Source organism: Protopterus annectens, chromosome 4.part1, assembly GCF_019279795.1.
Source record: "Protopterus annectens isolate FY-2018-M chromosome 4.part1, PAN1.0, whole genome shotgun sequence".
NCBI classification, from domain to species: domain Eukaryota; kingdom Metazoa; phylum Chordata; order Ceratodontiformes; family Protopteridae; genus Protopterus; species Protopterus annectens.
Genome location: NC_056734.1, coordinates 405853438 through 405871202, shown reverse-complemented (window position 1 = coordinate 405871202; position 17765 = coordinate 405853438). Strand labels below are relative to the sequence as shown.

The following is a 17765-nucleotide window of genomic DNA, read 5'->3' as shown; positions in this document are numbered from 1 at the left end:
GATGCCTTGTTAGTTGTGACTCTCCAATGGACATCATCTAGAAGTATTGCCTTATCTGAAATGTATGCTTGCCAGAAGGTAGGCATGGTAAGTCTGTACCAAAAAGAGCATGAACATTAAAAGAACATTAAATATATTTGGAATATTCCTATTGTTCTTGTGACTAGATTCATTGTGTGCTAAACTAATCCTGGAAATTGCTATAAAGATAACATTGATTGGTTAGAGAATAAGTAAACACAGGAACATGAAGCTAGATGCTAGAGATCCATAACATTTTAGTAATAGTAGGAAACGGATGCTATGTGCAGGACTGGAGAATTTATGCTTGTTAATTAGGGGGCAGATCATGGATCCGCTTGGAGTTTTTTCAGACTTGCCCTAGGAAAAAACATTGTTAGAATTTAATTTGGAGGCTAAGTCAGAGTAGATTCAGAAGTTTCAAAAAGTGAGAATAATGAACAAGCTACATTCGTTGTTAGGTCAGGGAGAGTCTACTTTAAAAAAAAGAAAAATAAATCACAGGGTCTAGGCATTAGGATCCATACTCCATGCTCATTTTACACATTCATTGAAAAGGCAGGGTAAGAAAAGGATGTACAGTATAGCGAAAAGTTGTGAAACTGTAAATGCTGGAAGAAAAGAGGGACAAAGGGAAGAAGCTGTCCTTGGTATGGGAAAAGGTGCCAGGAGAAGCATGATAACTGGGCTTGATGGTGTAGTCTCTTACATGCTGGATGAATAGATGATGGAGGGATTATAAATAAATTCAAGAGAAGGGTAGAGAGCATTAATGAGGCAGCAACTTCAAGTGTGCAGGGGGATGAGAAACTGTTTAGTTATGGTGCTGGATATAGAATTTGAGAGGAAGAATGGAGGAGTGTAGAATGCTGGAGCTTGTCATTACCAGCAGGGCTTTTTTTTTATCAAACCACAGGTCAGAAAGTTATAGTGGCATGTAAATGATGCTATCATATGGTTGGTGACCCTATAATAGGAGCAGGGATAGCACAACAGTAAGGATGGAAGTATAGGTGCTTCTGGAGAATGTAATTTAGTTTGTTGGGAAAATTAGTAGAAGTAGCAGTACAGATGGAAGTAATTATTTAGTACTCAGCCAAACATGTTTGAGTAATACGTTAAATGTTTTCTTGTTTCAGTGCACTAGTCTTTCTAGATTGGGTTTGTGCAGGTTAGTGAATCTACTGTTCTACCTACAGAAAATATTTTGCTCATGCTGCACATACCGAGAAGATTGTTAATCTTAGTAAAATTAAGGTCATTTTCTGATTGCTGGGAATCAAGGTTGATCCTAAAATGTAAATCTACATGCATGAATTGTACAGGATGTGGGATGGAACCCAGCTGCAGATTTCCTAGAGAGGGTGAAGTGCACTGCCAGTTACAAGCGGAGAAGGAAAACCAGGTACAGATGTGACAGTTAGCCGCTTCTCATTCTCATGTGCATTTGTTTGTCATTGGATCCCAGTATTATGACAGAACCTCATGGTGATGAGCAGTGGTAGTTACTCTGGCATGTTCAATGTGCAGTTGTTTTAATAGGACACATTTGTGAACAATTGGCAGATTTGGTCCCACTAATCAAGGCTGTACAAGAAGCCTAATAAAAACAGGTAAACAGTTGTAATAGTAGTTAGAATGTATTGTAAACCATACAAGATCCTTCACATTATATGAGGAGATGTTTTACCACCACAGGCAGTGAAAGTCATACAACACTGAAGAAGATATTGGCTGATGGTAGTACATTTGCTATAGGCAACAAATCTGGATAAGATAAAGGCGGATCATAAAGTTAGACAAAGCAAGGAAGTGAAAGTGGTTTGGTCGCTAAGGATGCATCAATGACAAAGTTAGTGAAATATTAATCTATAATTGTCACAGTGGTGTCTGTGATAGAGATAACAGAAGTACACTCAGTCCTTGCTATAGCAGGGAGATAAGTCAGATTTACTGGGAGTTTGAAAACTCATAGAACAGTGCTAATTAAAATAGTAATTAAAAGTAAGCCATGGTTTGGATTTTGCTGACTAAAATCTTATGATCTGATGTTGTAGTTCTCATTTGTTCCTCAACCTGTGGGTTTCGGATCTGACTTGACAGCTTTACAAGCTTAGGATTCTAAGCTTGAGCTCCTCCTCTCCAACCCATAATACCTCATTCCCCCTGATTACCTCAGATATCTTGTTTGCCACTCCTCTGGAAAGCATTGAGGGTTCGCTGCTCTGAAAGCTCCTAACTAAAAGTTTTGCTAAGTTGTAAGTCGGCCCTGAGATGTGATTTTCTTGGGGTTTTCTTTCTTTCTACTCTTCCTATTTTTAACTCCTAAATCTTAACCTTTTAAAAAAAAATTTTTTTTTTGGTCTAAGTAGACTTTTTCATGGTTTTCTTCCGTTTGGGTTCCTTTCCTCCTCCTGTCTGTTGTGTCTCCTCTCTAAAGTTCAGGTAGACTTTTGGTTTATCATGGATGATAAGCCCAATAAAACCCTTGGGTTTTTAAAAAAATGCACTTCCTGTGGGAACAAGATTCCCTTATCTGATGCCCACAGGGAGTGCATTTGCTATCTAGGCCCAGCGTACCTGGGCGGTTCTTGTGACATTTGCAAGGGTTTTAATCCACGGCCACTGGTGGACCACAGAAACAAGCTCATTTTAAAAGGCTTGCTTTCTTCTCCTGCTCCTTCTCTGCCTTCCACTTCAGGGGCTCAAACCCCCATAAAGACCCATAAGGAGACCTGGGAACATAGGAAACATTCCCCAGAGAGATCCTCCTCAACTTCCAAGCCACCAAAAAAAGGCTCCAAAAACCTGGATTCACAGTTCTTGTCTCTGCTCCTTCAGCTCTCCATGCTCCTACCGCTATTTTGAGACAGAGTGTCTTGGTGCAGATATCTCCTCTTAAGGAGACCTCTCCCAAAAGAGTTTTCAGGCCACCATCAGCTTCCCCTTCCATCAGGTCTTCCTGGAGCTTGTCCAAGCATGAGGTGGCTAGACTGATGAGACACTTCCTCAAGACACAGATCCAGATGGGGTTTTTGCCAGTTCCATCCCCTCCCAGATCCATGAGCAGGAATTATCCTTTCCATTCTGTAGCTCCTTCTCCGATCCAGCCTTCTGCTTCAGATCCAATGGCCCCGAGAACTGCAACGCCAGATCTAATAGTTATTACTTCGAGTCCAACCATTTCCCTGGTGTTCTGTGCTCCAACATTGTCAGGTCCCAGTGCATCTTGGAGCCAAAGGCTAGATGTCGAGTCCAGGGGGGCTTACTTCCACTCTGAAGTTTGTGGAGCTGTCACTTCCCCTCGGAGCCTTGGTGTTTGACATCTGGGCTCCAACTCCCTCTTCGGAGCAGAGGATTACTGGAGCTCTGGAGAATCTGCTCTAACAACTTCTGCTGCAAAGGGGCATCTATCGGGTCCTTGTAGTCCATCTACCTTTGAGGTGGTGGAGAGGGTCCTCTCCCGCCCTAGGGGATTTCCGGGTCTCCCAATGTCTGATCCGATCCCCGCCTCCATGATATCTGTGACTGAGACCTCACATCTGTCAGTACGACAGCCAGTCCAAAAAAGCTTCCAATCTGTTCCAATTGAGGAACCCCAAATTTCTTCCAGTACCTCCCCAAAGCAACCTACCAGGGAGGTCCTCCAGAAAAAGAAGTGTAAAAGGAGACACTTGGTTCACAAGGAATCAGTCATGACTGACACTGGCTTCAAGGATGGGGAGGGGTCCCAAAGATCTCCACCTGATAATGTCCTTTTTGGACAGCACAGTGGTGCAGCTGTAGCATTGTCACCTCACAGCAAGAGCTTCTCCGGTTTGATTCCCAGCTGGAGTGCCTTCTGTGCAGACTCTGCATGTATTCCCTGCATTCATGTGGGTTTCCTTAGGGTGCTTCGGTTTCCTCCCACATTACTAAGGCATGCATTTGCAGTGTTTCTCCCCAGGCCGCCACTGAAAATTGGCTTCATTCCAAGTCGGACTTTCCTGGTAAACAAATGTTAAATAAATGTCTCTCTCCTGTGCAAAACTCTTAGAGATCCTCTGTCAAAAAGGTGGATGGTCTACCCAAAACCCTAACCCCAAGGAGACAGTGTTTTTGGAGGCTTTCAGCACCGGCTGATCTACATCCTGGGTGTCCACCCCACCACCTTCTGCGGATGCACTTATTGACTTTGTATCTACCAGGGCATGGAAGGAACCGGACTCTGTAGAGCCCATACCCAAACAGGCGGATAAGATACTCAGTGCCCCCATAGACAGATTGCACTGGACCAATGGGATCCCAGTAGATGTCATAGTTGTGACAGCCACCAAAAAGGAGCTGGCTCAGGAAAAGTCCAATCCATCCCCCTAACAGGGAGTCTAGGGCTTTGGACAGATTTGGAAAGAGGGTTTACGCTTTGGCCACATTTGCTTTGCGAGCACTACACTACAAATATCACTTTACCAGGCTACAGAGGGACTTAATCAAGGAACTCTCTAGCTCGGTCCCAGAGTCCATGTCTGATGAGGAACAGATCTTTTCCTCCAAAATGGCCACTCTTTGGTCAATATCCAACTAACCCGTAATGTTGATTTCCCATGCTGCAGAAGGTACCTCAAGGGCTTCCAGTTCCTGCATTGCCATTAGGCATCATGCATAGATGTGGTTATGTGACTGTGGAACCTTTATAGACATCATCTGTCAATGCACCTTTTGATGATTCGTCATTGTTTGGTCCCACAGATAAAGAAGCACTCTCCTATAGCAAGAAAGCTGGAAAGACCTTGGGTGCCATCAGAATCCATTTTTCTACCATACAAAATCCTCCTCCAGGAATCAAGAGTGGTAGTAAAAAAGACTGTGGTTCAAGAAGTCTCAGGGTCCTTTTCAGGAATCTCAGGGAGTCTTTCCCCCCAGGGGCAGAGGGGGAAACAGTTATAGGGATAGATGCCACCCCCTTGGCAGAGGGGTTCTGCAAAATCAAGGGTCTCGAAATTCTCTTTTGGACAGATCCTTTCAGTGCATCTGAAATGTTGGCTGGCCGCCTCTCTCTGGAGACAGTGGGGTGGGGGTGCTTAACCTTGCACCCAAAAGACTGGATAGCCATCACAAATGACTGATGGACACAAAGGATTGTATACAGAGGATACTCCATTCCCTTTTTAAATCTCCCCAAACCAAAGACTTACTTTCCTGATGTGCCACCCAGTCAGAGGGAGGCAGCAGCTGTAGAAATTACAAAGCTGCTCCAAAAATGTAATCCAGGAGGTCCCTCCCGACCAAGTTGGATTGGGCATCTACTCAAGGTTCTTTTTTAGTACAAAAAATTACAGGAGACCTTATGCCAATTTAGGATCTGAAATCTCTGAACAAATTAGTGAAGAACTCAAAATTCAGGATGATCTGATCCAATCCGTTGTACCTCTTCTGAAGATGGGACGACTGGATGTGCTCAGCACACCTGAAAGATGTGTGCTACCATATCAAAATGGGCAGGCACTCCAGATGGTATCTTTGCTTCAAGCTGGGAGCCAGCCATTACCAATGCAGATTGCTCCTATTTGGTCTCACCACAGCTCCAAGGGTGTTCACCAAATGCATGACAGTAGCTGCAGCTCATCTCAGATTGCAGACATTCCACATGTTTCCTTATCTGGACGACTGACTCTTAACCACTCTGACCAGGCATCTACTCATTCAAGCCAGGGACTACCTGTTGCAACTAGCTCCCACTCTCAGTATAACCATCAACATGCAAAAGTCACAGTTACTACCTGTTCAACTGATAGATTTTATTAGAGCATGTTTGGACACCACCAAAACTATGGCCTACCTACCTCTAGATAAAGTTTCACCCCTGAGGCTGCATATCTCGCAGATCCTAGCAATTCCAGCCCCTCCAGCAAAATTATTGCTCAGGGTGTTAGGCTCAATGGCTGCCATGATAACTCTATTACCTACAGCATGCATGCACATCAGAATCCTACAGTGGACATTATCAGTCCATTGGTCTTTACACCATCACTTACTGAAGCAGACAGTCAAGGTATCACATGTATGCAAATTCTCACCTTTGGTGGCTTCATTCCACAGAAGGCAATCAAGAACCACCCCTTTGTTCTTCCCCCACCAAATGCTACACAGACCACGGATGCCTCCCAGATGGGGTGGGGTGGGGTGGGGGGGGCATTTTCTAGGACAGATAGTCTAAGGCATGTGGACTTCTCAGGAAGCCAACTTGCATATCAGTATCCTAGAGATGAGAGCAGTCCTTCTAGCATTGCAAGCACTACACAGCTTTCTCCCTGTAGGGACTATTCCAGTTCAAATAGACAATAAGTCCATAGTGTGGTACATCAACAAGCAAGGAAGAACCAGATCTTATCCTCTGTGTTGAGAAAAAGTGATGAGAGTGTGGCAGTGGGCGATATCTACCAACCGCTTTCCAACTGCAGCACACTTTCTGGGGGTTTACAACATCCTAGCAGACAGGCTCAGCAGAGTTTTACTGATGCCTCACGAGTGGATTATTCATTCAGTGGCAAACACAATCTTCCTCAAATGGGGTCAACCTTGCTCCAATGTCTGTGTTCCCCTCAGCAACAAATGCAGCAGTTTCTTTGCCTTAATCCCCCTCAGAGACCATCACCAAGAGATGCTGTGGTCCATGTTTGACCCACTGGTCTAATTTATGCCTTCTCTCCTTTCCCCTGATTCCCAAATTTCTTCAAAAAGCACACCGGTTGAAGAACAAAGTAATCCTCATTGCACCCTTTTGGCCTCACCAAGTCTGCTTTACCTTGCCTTGGTCTCACTTGATTTGCCCTCCCTGGACACTGGAACACTTCTAGATCTTCTGTCCCATCCCTCAGAGCAGACTCACCCAGATCTTCAAGGCCTAAAATTGACTGCATGGCTTCTCCAATTCCATCCCCAGTCCAAATGATTCTGATTTCCTCCCAAAAAACATCCACCAGAAAAATCTACAAGAGCAAATGGAAAAGATTATTCACTTGGATTCAACAGAAACTAATAGATCCTTTTACGGCTCCTATCCTGGTAGTATTGGACTTCCTGTCTTATCTCTTCCAAAATGGAGCCAGCTATTCCACTGTAAAAATTCAGTTGGCAGCTATTTTAGACTTTCACATTGGAGAGAAGTCTTCCTCTCTAGCCAAGTCAAAACTATGCAAGGATTTTCTCAGAGGTACCTTTTTACTGCATCCCCCAGTCATAGATCCAACTCCTCCTTGGAACCTAACTTTAATTTACAGGCATTAGTTCTTCCCTCTTTTGATCCTGCATCTAAGGCAGAGTTGTATTTTCTTTCCTGGAAAACAGCTTTTCTGGTAGCTGTTACTTCAGCAAAGAGAGTTTCTGAGCTGCAGGCCCTCTCTTCTAAATATCCTTATTTGATTTATCATAAAGACAGAGTATCTTTATGGACCATTCCAATAGGTTTCTACAGAAAACAGTATCAATCAGTCTACTAACTAACCGGTTTTCTTTCCCATTTTCCAAAACAATAGAATATACGCTGCATTTCTTTGATGTTCATAGGCAGGTTTTATCTGGAAAGGACAAAATCTTTTCAGGAAATCTGATCGACTGTTCATATCTTTCTCAGATGTTAGAAGGGGGCAGCAGTTGCCAAACCCATACTGGCTAAATGGCTATGAGATTACCTTTCCTTTATTCTTCAAAAGGTATTCCTTTATCTAGACATGTCAAAACTCATTCTATGAGATCCATGGCGACATCTCAAGCTTTTTGCACAAGAGTTTCAATTGATGATATTTGTGCAGCTACCTCTTGGTCAAATTCTCATGCCTTTATTATGCATTATAAACTAGATAGTATCTCTAGGAATAGGGCTGCTTTTGGCACTGCAGTGCTCCAGAGTATTCTTCCATGAGGGCCATCCTAGGTTGTTGTAGCTTGGGACTCTGTCCCACAGGTTGAGGAAGGAATGAAAATGACATCAGATAAAGAAGTCATGTACTTACCATAATGTTCCATCTGTGTTGTCCATTTTCATTTTTCCTCAACCTCCCCGCCCTCCTTCCCCCTGTCCATAGTTATGAAAGACCTGATTGAGATACTAGTAGGAACCACAGCTCCTGTTCTGAGCCCCTGAACTATGCACACTCTAACTTTTTTTCTGTTTGGTGGATGTATGATTATTTCTAATATATATATATATATATATATATATATATATATATATATATGTGTGTGTGTGTGTGTGTGTGTGTGTGTATCTATGTGTCTGTGTGTCTGTGTATGTATGTGTGTGTGTGCATGTATATATATATATATATATATATATATATATATATATATATATATATATATATATATATATATATATATATATATATAGATATATATATATATATATATATATATAGATATATAGATATATATATATATATATATATATATATATATATGTATATGTATATTTATTTCTATATATATTTTAGCAGTAAACTTGATCCAAGGTAATTTAGGGGAATGAAGCATTATGGGTTGGAGAAGAGGAGCTTGTAAAGTGGACGTGTTGGATCCAAGGGTCAGATCCGAAAACCACAGGCTGAGGAAGAATGAAAATGGACAACACAGATGGAACATTATGGTAAGTACATAACTTTTTTTTATACCACCTCTAGTAAGATTGCTACCGATGGGGTATGGATATAGAAATAAAGGTTCCTATGTGGTGCCATGTGCCTTTTGTAACAAGAAAATTTGCACATATGGCTCACATATCAACTGAGACCTACCCACAGGAGAATATGTAGACAAATTTTACTGGACCTCCTTTCTCATAGGTAAAATAGCAAGTTATGTTGTTGAGTATATTATAGACCATGTTGCTCTTTGGATAGAAGCACTTCCCACTTATACTGGTAACTATTGCATGAATCATTGCTGAGGAAATAACACCTCAATAGGGAGTGCCATAACAGTTGAAGTTAGACCAAGGAAGACATTTCACATTCATGTGCATCTTCCCTAGTGTTAAGCAAGGCTTTCATTGACAATACCATCCACAAAGTTCAGGATTACCCAATTGAATGAGTCCAACATTAAAAGATGAAATAAAAAAAAATGTATCAGTGGGTACTGGTAAAGGATGGATTCATGCCTTATCAGTTATGCTAATAGAGGTTAGTGACACTGATCAGCATGATAGGGTTAACCCCATATGAAGTAAAACTAGGAAAAGCTAGAAAATGTCCAGTGGGAATAGTAAGCAGAACTGGGAGAGAGAAGACTCTTCCAGAATTGCCGTGATAAGTTTCATATTTTTGCTAGCACATATATGTTTCATATATGTGCTGGCATCTTAGTCTGCTTAGAGATATTCAGCTGAGTAATTTTCCATCTTAGAGGGTGGAGGAAGTGTAAACTGTTGCAGTATTCTTTACTATAGGGATTTCCTGCCTTGGGCAGCCCAACGTTCAGCTAGTATATCAAAGCCTATCACATATATATACTTGCCACACAGGATGTAGGGTATAAGTTGTATACGGACACAGTTATTCTGAACTTCTTTGCCACCTGTCCGAATGCCACTATCACTTGTTGATCTGAACAACTTTTACTGAGCTGAATACCTAGCCATCAGGTAAGTGCCCCACTGGGGTTGTTTTTTTTTTTTTTCATGTCTTTTGTCTTGTATTTTATTTTGCCTACCCAGAGTTCATGTTATACAAGAAGGAAAAATGTCAGTGTGGGAGGCAACTTCCCCATGAGGATCATGTCACGACCAGTGTCTCTTGTTTGGGTGCTTCCTAAGACCATAGCTTTTGTAGTATCTGAAAGGTGTTTGTGCTGAAGACACTCAGAAGCTGTTTGTCTTCCCTGGCCATTTGTCTTGGACACCAGTGACTTAAACAGCCCAGGGTAGCATGGCAGAATCCATTAACCTTGGGATACTTCTGCTAGGTAAGGCAGGCAAGAAGTCTCAGCCATATTCTTTAACTCTCCAGCCTCCGCCGGACATCCCTCTAGAAACAGGTAATAGGTCTGTAGGCTGTTTGGCATCTACATCAGATTCCTCTGCCACGGCCCTGTTGGAGTCTGGCATGGATCCGTCTTTTCATACGTCCTCTGAGGTTTTGCAGGCATTTGCTCTGGACATTGAGGGGGAACTGTGGTTGAATATCTCAGATCACTAGAGGGGTTCCGCAGATATTGACCAGGGAGGTAGTTCTGGGTACTCTTATTGAATATCACCAAGGGTCAGAACCTCTTGCATTTGTTAGGGCTGACATCCCTTCCAAGAAAAGACAAAAGACGAAGCATGTTTTGATCCATCTTAAGAATCCTCAAAGGGAATGGCAAGAGTTTACTTGGGGCTTGTTTTCTGCATCGATGGTGATGGCCCTGAATCCTTCTCAAGGGGTTTCAGTGCGAGTTCCTCCTTGTACCTCTACCCCTTTTAAATGGCCTAGGGAATTGGATTCCTCTGATGAAGATTCAGAATCTGATAGGTCTTTGTGCTGTTCTTCAGTGATGCCTTCGCTTTTGGATTATGGTTCTGATGAGGAAGAGTCTATTAGCCCTGAATCTCCTTTTCAGGAATTTTCCTTTGAGGACACAGTTGCTAGGATGATGGAGTACTTTTAATTGGGATTCTTCTCCAGTGTCTGATATTCAGAGCATATTATGAGTTGCTTCAGGTGGATACTCCTAAACTGTCTGCAGTTTCTTCTCTGTTGGCTGTCTTGTTAGACACTTTAATTTCTACTTCCAAGAATTCTGATTCTCAGCCTCCTGCACCTACGAAATCTGATAGGTTCTATAAGGTCACTGTAAGGTAACAGTAACAGTACTTGGAACACATCTAGAGCCTGTTTACTGCATTTCCTGTGTTGCACTTAATTTAAAATCGTTTTTTTCTCTAAAAACTGCATTTTAACTGATTTTGGCCTAGCACTCAAGTGTGGGGTCATTCATTGCACTGTTGTGATTATTTTGCTGCTTGTGTATCTCTGCTACCTTTAAACTACAACAAAAAGAAAAAAAAAATCTTGCTTTTTTCCCACTTTCTGAAAGTTAAGAAAGTTCAGTTACAGATTTGCTGTTCTGAACTGTTTGGAAGTTTCTAGAAGGCCAGTGCTTGCTTGGGCTAAAGGGAAGTCTCTGTGTTCACCAGTGGGAGTGGTAAACACTGAACAGCCTGCCTGTCCCTGGAGGAGTGGTTACTACCTAGAAGCTGTAGTTTTATTGGCCATTTTGCGTCATTTCTAAACTCCTTGATCTCTCTCTCTTAAAACCCGACTGCAATGTGGTTTTGGCGTCTTTTCAGGCTTGCTAGTTGTTGCTGAAGCACCTACCAAGGGGAGAAAACACCGAGAGAAGAAAAGGAGCCACTTTTGTGATTTTAAATATTTTCTTCTGATTTTTTGCTAAGTTTTACTGCTTTGCCGCCTACTTTTTGGCATTTTCCGGCTTGCTAAAGTTTATATCTGTAACAGTACTTGGAACACATCTAGAGCCTGTTTACTGCATTTCCGGTGTTGCACTTAATTTAAAATCGTTTTTTCTCTAAAAACTGCATTTTAACTGATTTTGGCCTAGCACTCAAGTGTGGGGTCATTTATTGCACTGTTGTGATTATTTTGCTGCTTGTGTATCTCTGCTACCTTTAAACTACAACAAAAAGAAAAAAAAAAAAAAACATCTTGCTTTTTTCCCACTTTCTGAAAGTTAAGAAACTTCAGTTACAGATTTGCTGTTCTGAACTGTTTGGAAGTTTCTAGAAGGCCAGTGCTTGCTTGGGCTAAAGGGAAGTCTCTGTGTTCACCAGTGGGAGTGGTAAACACTGAACAGCCTGCCTGTCCCTGGAGGAGTGGTTACTACCTGTAGTTTTATTGGCCATTTTGGGTCATTTCTAAACTCCTTGATCTCTCTCTTAAAACCCTACAACTCTCTTTTTGCGCGGTTTTGCGCACTGAGCAGCGTCTGGCAGCACCGCCTAAACAGGTTTAGACTATTCCAGGCTCCACAAAGTCTGCTCTTCACTTTTTCCCTTAGAACTGTTCAAACTCTCAAAGTAATCACTCTATTCTCTTTCTAAAGCCCTGCACTTGCTCAGCTCTTATAAGGAAACACTAGCTAACTAAAGCACTACACCCTCCTTGACTTCTCATAAGATTTAGGCTCCCGATTGGTCCTTCTGATCAAGTGAAAAATCAGTTCCCTTCCCCTAATCTGATCAGTAAAAAAACAGTTCCCTATACTAATCTATCTGGTATGTCCAAGGGTCAGTTTCAAGGTTACTCTCCAGTCCAGCTGGTGAATCTGGGAATTTTGAGGCAATGTTACAATTGCCTTATGTACACAGACAACCCTCTCCTCCTTCCAACAAACTCTAATACATGTGAGAGATGCAGTTACACAGCCAAACTGGAGGCAGAGCTCTCTCAACCCAAGACTGGCACAGTCAGTCAGGAGGAAAAGGTAACCACCCTCACCACAAATCCAGTCTTACACAGACCTATTGCATCTGCATACCCAACACACAAACACACAAAAACATACTCGGAGGCTCTAAATAAAAATCTGCCTAAACAGCAAAGACCTCCTAAGCAGATATCCAAGCAACAGCCACCCCTCAACAATACCCATGAATCGCATATCTCACAAAATCAGTGTGCCTCACAGTCTCAGCCCTTGAGGCCAAACTTCACATCAAATACACTTGTTATAGGGGACTCTATTGTCCGGCACACTGACGTCCCGCTCACCAGACTGAACAAGGAGAAGGTCACTGTAAGCTGCCTGTCGGGTGCCAGGATCCGCCACATAACGCAAGCACTCAGGTCACTCCAAAGCAAGTACAAGTATGACTCCGTCATTGTCCATGCTGGTGTGAATGACCTGAGACATACCTCCCTGGACTACATGAAAAGAGACATAGAGGAGCTCTCTGACCATGTAGCCCAGGCTGGTATGACCCTGACCTTGAGTAGCATATTGCCCTCACCAAGAATGTTGCCACAATATAAAGATAAAGTGATCAGTTTCAACAATTCACTAAAGTATTGGTGTCATTCAAAGGGGATCCAGTGTCTGTCAGCCTGGGATGACATGCTCAACAAGCCATGTTGCTTCGCTAGGGACGGCTTGCACCTGTCACCCTTAGGCTTTCGTATACTGGCCAAGACTCTTGCCACCCCCATAGTGCCTTTTTTAGGCAAGGCTCAAAGGACAAACCCACCTCCATAGACAACCCAAGGATAAAAAAACTAAAGGTAATGCTACTCAATGCCAGAAGTCTAAACCTCAAGATGCACACACTCGAGGCTCTCCTCAACATGGAGAAAATCGATGTCTGTGCAGTAACAGAAACCTGGTTCAAGGCTCCTGAGAGCACCCCAGCACTGCCAGGTTATAATTCATACCATGCATTTTGGCCCCAAAACTCGGACCGAAGCACAAAAGGAGGGGGAGTATCTATATTCATCAAAGATACCTACACCTCCAGGTTGGTGGCACTGCACGAAGCATCGGAAACCATCCATGTGCAACTAACAGCGGGCAAAACTGCCTTTCAGTTTGTAGCCTGCTACAGAACACCCTCCCTATTACAGGAACCCCACTTGGCATTCCTGAGAACATTGGAGAATATGAAGGTCTCTCCAAACACTATGTTATTGGGTGACTTCAACTACCCAAACATTGACTGGGAAAACTACTCAAGCCCAAACACCCTCGCCCAACGGTTCCTTGAATTTATAAATTCTAACACAATGGAACAACTGGTCACCACTCCCACAAGAGGGAACAACATATTGGACCTGGTCATCACCAACATGGGGACTCTGTGTTCCACACCAGAGGTAAACCCCTCATTGGTAAGATCAGACCATAAACAAATTTCCCTGGACATCCATATCCCGTCCCCACCCCCAGCCAAGGAAATCACTGTAAAGAATTTCTCAAAAGCCAACTTTGCACTTCTCAAGACTGAGATGGAATCCTTCAAAGCTCCTAGGCCAGAGGATAATACAGCCCAATCCGCAGAATCCTTTACAAATGCATTCTATGAGCACCTGCAGGAATGCATGGATTGTGCTATCCCAAATAAAACCAAGACTCACTCCTCCAAAAAGAGGAGACCGGTCTGGTGGACCCCGGCCATAAATAAGCTGTACAACAGAAGGAGGAAGCTACTACATGACAGAGCAAAATCCCAAAAGGGATCAGTATTAGCAAGAAACTTCATTCTCTCATAAAATCATCAAAGGCCAGATTCAAAAGAAAAATTGCCCTAGACACTAAAGATAATCACAAGGCCTTCTTTAGTTATGTCAGGAACATGGGCGGAAACTCCCAGATATGCTCTGAATTGTTGCATAAAGGTACAAAATATACCGAACCTACAGACATAGCCAACATCCTGTCAGACAGATTCAGCGCAAACTCCCCCATCTTCCCCCCCAAAGGAACAAATGCCTATCCCAACTGAATGTAACCTCCCTGACATCACAGATGCACAGGTGAAAGCTGCCCTCTCCAAAGCAAAAAACACAGCATCTGTGGGACCAGACGGTGTCCCAGGCTGTGTCTTACATGAGCTCCAAGAAGAACTGAACCCTCACATTATGTCACTGTTCAAACTTAGCCTTACTACAGGATATGTACCCAAAGAATGGCGTACAGCTACAGTGGTCCCACTCCACAAAGGTGGTGCCACAACGGACCCTGGAAACTATCGCCCCATAAGCCTGACTAGTCTAGTCTGTAAAGTTATGGAGCGTATTATCATGGAACTCATAAACAAAGACATTGGGAACCTCCAGACACTGGACCCTACCCAATTTGACTTTGTTAAGGGCAGATCTTGCCTCTTAAACCTAGTTGATTTCTTTGAAACTGTTACCAAAGCCATAGATGAGGGGAAGGTAGTCCACACAGCCTACCTGGACCTCGCAAAAGCCTTCGACACAATACCCCACTCGGGCATCATAAATAAGCTTACCAGCTTAAATATCAACCCCTATATCACAAGATGGGTTGCAAACTGGCTCAGAGCTAGAACTCACATGGTCAGAATCACAGGTGCCATGTCCGAATCCTAACCAGTTACAAGTGGCATCCCACAGGGCTCAGTTCTGGGACTTCTCTTGTTCGGTATATACTTCTCTGAGGTTCAGGCTAACACGGGGGGGATTATGGCTGAGAAAGTTCGCAGATGACTGCAAACTGGGGGCCATAATCAAATCTCCAGCTGACACAAGCATCCTCCAAAAGGGTCTCACAGAGACGGATGCTTGGTGCCAGAGCCACGGCCTCAAGCTAAATGCTAAAAAGTGCATAGTCATCCCCTTTGGGAAAAACAAGGTGCCCACAAATTACCACATAGGTGGTAATCCATTAAGTACGGAAGAAGTAATTAGAGATTTGGGGACAAACGTAGATAGTAATCTCTCCTTTGATAATCACATTGCCAAAGTGGTTAGAAAGACCTTCTATATAGCCCACCTTATCATGAAAGGGTTCGCATCTAGATCAAGAGAGGTAATTGTGCCCCTCTACTCGTCATTCATCAGGCCCATAATTGAGTACAATGCCCCTTTTGGGATGTACCTTACCCAACACCTGCAGAAACTGGAAAGACCCCAAAAGTACCTCACCAAGAGGATCATGGGCTACAAACAGATGTCCTATGCAGCTCGACTAAAGAAACTCCAGCTCTACTCAGTTGCTTACCGCCAACTCAGAGGCGATCTATGCCTGACGTACAAAGCCATGTCAAACCCAGAATTAATGGACATGCTCCACCTCAAAAAATCCAAGCCCCTTAGAGCTACACGATCCAGGGACCTAAACCCCAGCACAAAAATAAATAGGACATGCTGGAGGGACAGATTCATTTCCCAGAGGCTCCCCTCACTCTAAAATAGAATCCCAGTTCATATTAGACATAGCCCCTCGCTGACCCTCTTCAAGCGAAATCTGGATGCATGGATGGGAGATCGCAAATTCACCCCTGGGATCTCTTCTGTGTCCCTGCTAGACAGAGGCACAGTAAACTAATCTTAAAAGGGTACCTTCTGTGACCTATTTAAAGAGGCACAGTAGGCTAATCTAATAGGGAGGCGGAAGCCAAATGCACTCTGGCTAGGCGAATAAATATCCTAGGGCAGATAGCCTAGTATCTACCTATGAACCTATGAGGATTGTCAGTTTTTAAGTGTCCTTCTACTGATCCTGCTGCGATGTCTGTCTCTTCTGACAAACCTTCCATGCTCTTGCCCTCTTCCAAACTTTTGCCTTCTGATAAAAATAGCAGGGCAATGGAGAGGATTCGTAAGAAGGTTTGCACTGCTTCTACTTTCGACTTTAGGGTTATTAAATAGCTTACCCAATTGACCAGATATGCCCTGGCCTTGATTGTTCTGGCTTGTTAGGTTATTTCTGATTTCCCTGATTCTGAAGGTAAATCTTATGAATCTTCTGCCTTATCTATTTTGGGTTCTACTTTTCAAGTGTCTCACCACTCTTTCAAGTGTAGCTGTGATGCTGCTGATGCTCCTTCCAGGGCTGCAACTTCTGGGTCTGTCATGAGACATTATTCCTGGCTTTGTCTCCAATTTTCCCTGAGGACATTAAAGCCAAGTTGCTGGATGCTCCTTTGGATAATGAACATCTTTTTGGGACTGCTGCTGACCTGAGTAAGTCTCTTCAAGAGAAAGGCAAAGCCTTCCAGGACCTTAAACATATTTTTGTCTCTCCTATCCCCAAGTTCCAGAGGAATTGTCCTTCTAGAGCTGCTTTTGTCCACCGGCAGGCCCACCAGGCCTCTAAGGACAGGAAGGGAGGTAGGTGAGCCACTTCTGCTAAGGCTTCTCAGATTTCTGTGGACCAGAAGCCTCCTTTATCTGATAAGCCTGCTTCTCTTTGACAGTTTGCCCTCCCTACCGTTAGACCAGGTTCTTTTGTCCCTTTGGTTTTCCCTTTGTCTTCCAAGTTAGCTTCTCATTACTTCACACTCTTGTGTTCTTTCTATCATCCATTAGAGTTACTTCATGGTACGGAAGTCTGTTCCTCCTTTTTCAGGGATTCCTCAACCTCCTCTAGAGCAACTTCCTCATTTTCCAGCGATTCTAGGGTCTCTGGTGGATGTTCCTGGTTTCTTAAAAGGAGGGCACTTGGAGACCTATTCTGGATCTCTCCCTGCTCAACACCTTCTCAAGGTCCCCACTTTTTGGGTGCTTACTCTTCAAACCCTGTTTCTTCTTTTACTTATTCTTCTTCTTCTTTCGGCTGCTCCCGTTAGGGGTCGCCACAGCAGATCCACTGTTTCCATTTCTTCCTGTCCTCTGCATCTTGCTCTGTCACACCAACCGCCTGCATGTCCTCTGTCACCACATCCATAAACCTTATCTTAGGCCTTTCTCTTTTCCTGTTACCTGGCAGCTTCATCCTTAGCATCTTTTTCCCAATATACTCTGCATCCCTCCTCAGCACATGTCCAAACCAACGTAATCTTGTCTCTCTGGCTTTGTCTCCAAACCTTCCAACTTGGACTGACCCTCTAATATACTTATTCCTAATCCTGTCCATCCTCGTCACACCCAGTGCAAATCTTAACATCTTCAACTCTGCCACGTCAAGCTCTGACTCCTGCCTTTTTGTCAATGCCACTGTCTCCAACTGGTCTCACTACCCTCTTGTAGACCTTCCCTTTCACTCTTACTGGTACTCGTCTGTCACAAATCACTCCTGACACTCTTCTC

At 43.4% G+C, this 17765-nt stretch overlaps 1 protein-coding gene across 2 annotated transcripts in view; it reads left to right on the top strand.

The window, feature by feature from the left end:
• The window catches only part of LOC122800889 (interleukin 1 receptor accessory protein), a 1870333-nt gene that overhangs the window by 1417634 nt on the left and 434934 nt on the right, over positions 1 to 17765 (top strand). The window lies entirely within an intron of this gene.